General features: G+C 37.3%; 1 pseudogene; it reads right to left on the reverse strand.

The window, feature by feature from the left end:
- Window positions 1-169: 169 nt before the first annotated feature.
- Window positions 170-5,023, reverse strand: LOC113112159 (Fanconi anemia core complex-associated protein 100-like; annotated as a pseudogene).
- Between the last annotated feature and the right edge of the window lie 400 nt (window positions 5,024-5,423).

Raw genomic sequence — 5,423 nt, forward strand, 5'->3', positions numbered from 1 at the left:
CATTCCATTCATTTGTTTGAAGTTACATTCTGTCAGACAAACTGTTAATAAATTGTATTCTGTTATCGCAAGCCAATTATAACTGCCTTGAAACGTTTCCGCAAACAAAAAGTAAAAATAAATAAATAAATAAATAAATAAAATAAAACCCTAGGGTGATGATAGTAAATGTTAGTGTCAGCTTCATTGTTAAAACAATTGTTTACACAGTTGCTCACGAGAGAAACGAAGGGCTGCGCGTTCACGAAATCATCCGGATATTTGCTATACAGCGCTATCTGCTGGACACTCGGAGAACAAACAGCGTCCACTGCTGGTGAGACGACAACCGACGTAGCGTACAACGTCATGATAATCACTACATACAATACAGATACAATATGAGATAGACTGTTGCTGCTAAAAACGTTGTAAAACTGCCTAAGCTGGCTTGCTAGTATTAGCAATGGGTTTTCAGGTGGTCACATTAAGAGACCAGCTTGTCCATCTGCTAAAACCCCTCTAATACAAGCCAACACGCTAGTGTGACCAGGCTTTGAAACCATTCCAGACTGGTTTATCTGATTCATCTTCATCTTTCCAGTTTCAAGATGTCCTCAGAGGCTCACCCCATCTGTAGAACTGCAGCAGTGCATTTCTGCCTGTTGTGCTGTGATCTTTTCATCTGGGCTTGTGTGTGGGCTACACTGCTGTGGTTGGACGGAGAGGGCAACCACAGCACAAACGTTATTGTTTCATTTGGTTTAAGAAAAACCGTTGTGATGCATGTGAATTAATACTAATCACAGTGTAAAAGTGTAATAAAGAAATAAATGGAAGGGATCGCCTCTCTGTCAGGAGCTGAGAAACAACAGGAGAAGATGCTTCAGGACAAAACAGAGCAGATGGGGAGAAGGCGAGAGAACTGTAGACTTTCACTGGCAGAGACAGCCCGCCAGTACTTTCAAGAGAAATGGTTACATCCAGTTTCTGACCAGAATCCAGTTTCTTGAATGGGAATGAGTAGGTCCTAGATGATCCCTCCATATTTGGACCCTTGGATAATGGGTGGACCTGAATGCACAAAGTCCAGCCATGTTCCAATTTACACCCATTTAGATTTTCAAGCACACGTCAGTCAACAAGTCTCTTTGGAGCAATGAGCTCCATCTAGCTACACCATGACAGCTGATTGGAAGCCTGGTGCCCACATCACATGCGTTTTCATTCCTGTGGTTGTCAAATAGTAGGCTGCAAACATTTATGACTTGATTAAGACATTTGAGAGACCCATTTTTCCAAGGATTCTGCCCTGCAGCAGATAGTAAAAAAAAAAAAAAGTGTCAATGACGTGACAATATTTTTGACAGTTTTAAATAAAATAAACTAATTTTATCAAGAACATTTTTTATTTCTGTAAAAAAAAAGAGAAAAAAAAAATTTATTTCCCCCCAAAAACAACTATGATTATAATTATCATATTATCAAGTTTAAATAAATATAAACTCAAAACTCTGACATTTAGTAATTGCAGCAGGAAAACCAGTAGTTTTTATTTTTTTATGAAGCATGAAACAGACCTCTCCCAGATGTTTGCGATGGAAGCCAGGAGGTCTTTCACTCTCTGGCCTGCCAGAGATGAGGGCAACCTGGGAACATTTCCAGATCCCCGAGGAAGGTTCACACAAAGCAGTCTTCCACTCAAAGATACTGACAAAAGCTGCACAGATCCTTAAAATTGAAACACAAATACTTTGTGTTAGTGACTTAAAACACTGGAAAATCCACAGTTAAACAACAGAGATTTATCAAAATTCATATACTGTATCTGTGGAGTTAGTATATGACCCAGCAAGTACTATAACCCTGCAGACACCAAGACTGTCTGAGGTCAGAGTTTGCAGTTTGGACTCAGTTCCTGTTGCTTCTGATGAAGATGATGCTGTGCTGAGCTGAAGAGCATGCAGATCATTGAGAGAGCTGTAGTACAGCCAGTTATCATCAACACAAACACACAACACTGGTCCTTGTACACTATGTTCATTGAAGCCTGTATAATGTGAATTTAACAAAGATTACCAAAACTTACATACAATGTACTAAAAAATACATATTCATAATGCAATTCACAAGTACAGGATTATTAAATTTTTAGGGGTATACAGTCAAAAACACCAGGGTAATACAACTGTCCTGATATCAAAATAAAGAAAAACAATCATTAAAAAAATTAATGTAAATCTCGAAAAGAATCCTCAAATAGTTTGGCATGATGTATTACTATTATTTCTCATAAAAAATATTTGAATGAAAACTGCTTCACTATTTTACTACAGTTTTTGTCTGCCAAATCAATGCAATGTAGATCAGGTTGTAAAATGTCTTGTGGTTTAACCAACTCCCCAAAATGGTATTTTTTAATTTGTGAAGTCATGACATTGTTACGTTCCACCCAGTCTAGGATAGGGAAAAGCAAAATTAAAGTAAAAAATAAAATAAACAACATTTTATTTGATGTAACACAAACAAGGAAGTATTAAGTCTTCAGGAGTGGATGAAAATCCCAAAGAAAATACAGTAAAAAAGTCTACATTTACCTTACAGAAATAAAAAGTAAATAAACAACAATATAATTCCCTTACTCCCTCTCTAGTTTAAACAGGAGAAAATAGTTGAAAAAAAAAGAGTGCACCCACTCCCTAGAACTTCACGCTTTGGTATGTTATATTGAAAACAGAAGATACGTTCCCATAATTGGTATCAAAATAAATACAGAAAGAAACAAGTGTCTGTATGAGTGTAACAATGTTTACAAGTAACAGCAAGGCAAAGAATTAAATAGAAAGGTTTTACACTCATTCACAACTGAACAGCAGCAAAGCTTAGAAACAACCAACTATTAGCCAAAGCCCCAAAACAACAAAATAAACACGCACTCCCTTCCCTTGAGCGCAATGAGGCTTTGACACAACCACTCCCCAAACGAGCATCCTTCAGTCTAGATCACCTTCACCTGGCTTTACCTGCACAGAAATAAGGCATGGGGGGGGGGCAACCACGACTGCCACTTAGTGGTTGGGAAGACATACAACATATGTATACAGAATAAAATTAGTCTGTAGAACGTAACAATATGGATTCAAAAATACAGTGAGAAAAATAGTTTACAAGTTTTTTGAAAATAATATTTAATATGTTAACACTCATGTGTGTTCAAGATATAAGGAAATAGTTCTTATTGGGTCACACCACATGACATCTTTTCTGTCATCAAACTGAAAACTTTTCCTAAAGGTTTTATAAATCATATGAAACCAGTATGAAAATGAAGATTACATTTCTAATTAATAGGCCAACTAGATTTTGAAAGGATTTTTCCTTATCTTTACTATGGTGTAAACTCCATAAACTAGATATATATATATATATATACTTGATTCTTAAATCAAATAAAGACTAGGGCAATGGAACATTTTTGTGTAATAAAAGCACTTTAAATTCAGTCTTACTAATCTTCCTTTTTTCCTTCAAACTTGTGTTTTTGCTTTTGACCATTAGAAGTTTGCCTCTTTGACCAACTACAAAGATGCAGGTTCCAGTTAATATGACTGGCTGCTTTAAGCTCTGAAGGACTCTGACTGGAGATCTCTGTTCCCCTCTAGGACCAGCCAGGGTGGGATCGAGCAAAGGAAAGCAGCAAAGACATCCATCAGGTAAACAACGCAGAATGACTGGAGAATTGACCAAAGAGGCGTCCACTCCAAATAAGAGCCTGAAAAGATGGGGCTCGAGATGAGGATGAGGGTCAGACTGGTGGGTGCTGACTGAGGTGGAGTCTTCAGGGTAGATGCAAGTACCTGGAGGTAAACTAACAAGTTTATCTTTCTCTGTTATGCTTAAACAGCATGTGTGTTACAACCTGGAAACATGCTAGTTTATGAAGGGGTCTGGATCCAGGCTCTTCATAGAGATGAAAACTCCTGGCAGACTTGTGAAGACTAAGAGTCACTAGGATCTTCTCGACTAAGGTGAATGCTTGCATTTTTTCAGGACAATGGATCATCTCCGTCAGTACTCTTGCTCACCAAGACAGAGGAAGAACTAGGAGGGAAAAGAACAAAATAAATAATAAATAATTGATTGGGCAAAAATCTGTGTAGTGCAGTATTTTTGGTCTGGTTTCCTGTAAATGTTAAGGACTTGTTAAATAATGTGAAGAAAAGACTCGAGGGTGATTTACAGTCACTGAATTCAGACAAATAAGGTTACTCCGCACCGCGCCGCAAATTCTTAATGATCAGACTCCATCTGTTTTACATTCTTCTCAGAATGAAATTCGATACAAAACAAGTTTTCGGTTTGGATAATAATAGTTATCCAATTTAACCACATAACTGAAATGTTAGTAACTGTCCCTAACGTGTTTGTTTCGTACCCGCCACCTTTACAGTAGTTACCAATGAGCAATAGACAGTAAAAGAAATGAAGGCCAACATTCGTTCCTCTTCCCTGTTAACCAATCCGTTTTCGTAGACCGCCATCTACCGGTAAACTACGGAGACGCATTTACCCCTTTCGAACAATATCGATAAGCCGAAAATGTTATAGAGTTATGGAGTACTTTCATATAAAATAAAATACATGTTATTGACAGCAGGGTCTCTATTAGAGGTCAAGGTGTAGTGTTTTCAAATAATCGGTTAGAAATCATAGCGAGTGAATCATTCCCATGAGTCGGTTCTTTCGAAGCTCTGAATCGTTTGGAGCTGTTTCTTTCCCCGTAAAACTGAAACCTTACATTTTAATAAAAAAATATAAAGTAGAATATTTAATAAATGGAAACGACACCTGCGGATATATCCTGTCGTTTGCCAGTGACGGAGAGTATTTTTTTTTAATCAAAATCAACAAAAGGGGCTTTCTCTAAAGTAAAATCGTCAGCTTTCAATTTAGCGTGGCTATAGCTACATGTTTGAGTAGACTGTGATGTAATGCATGCATTTGTTTACGCCCCCGACATTCCTTTCAACCCCACTTCCCGTCCTTACATGAGACCCTTGAGAGAAGCATGAGAACAACAGCAAACGTTTCACACTCGTAGCTATCATATGGTTATAAAACAAAATTTTACAGTATTGCAAATCACTTAGATTCGTGTAACAGAATTCACAAGCCATTTGAATGAGTGCCAAAAAATAAATTAATTAATTTGAGTGATTGCTAGCTGTATCAGAGCTGGCATTCAGTTTATAGATCAGGGCATGTGGTAGTTATTCGCTTAATAAGCATCTGTATTAAACATTTCCACTTAAATGTGTGACGTTTAAATTAGTAAATAAATGCTAAACGGATGACTGAATGACCTAACTACAGTTTCCTGATGTGATAACGTTTGTTTTTGCGTCCTCTACAGTTCATATCATTCCTCTGCAGCTGCTTGTCTT

This window comes from Carassius auratus, chromosome 12 (genome assembly GCF_003368295.1).
Source record: "Carassius auratus strain Wakin chromosome 12, ASM336829v1, whole genome shotgun sequence".
In the NCBI taxonomy this organism is placed as follows: Eukaryota; Metazoa; Chordata; class Actinopteri; order Cypriniformes; family Cyprinidae; genus Carassius; species Carassius auratus.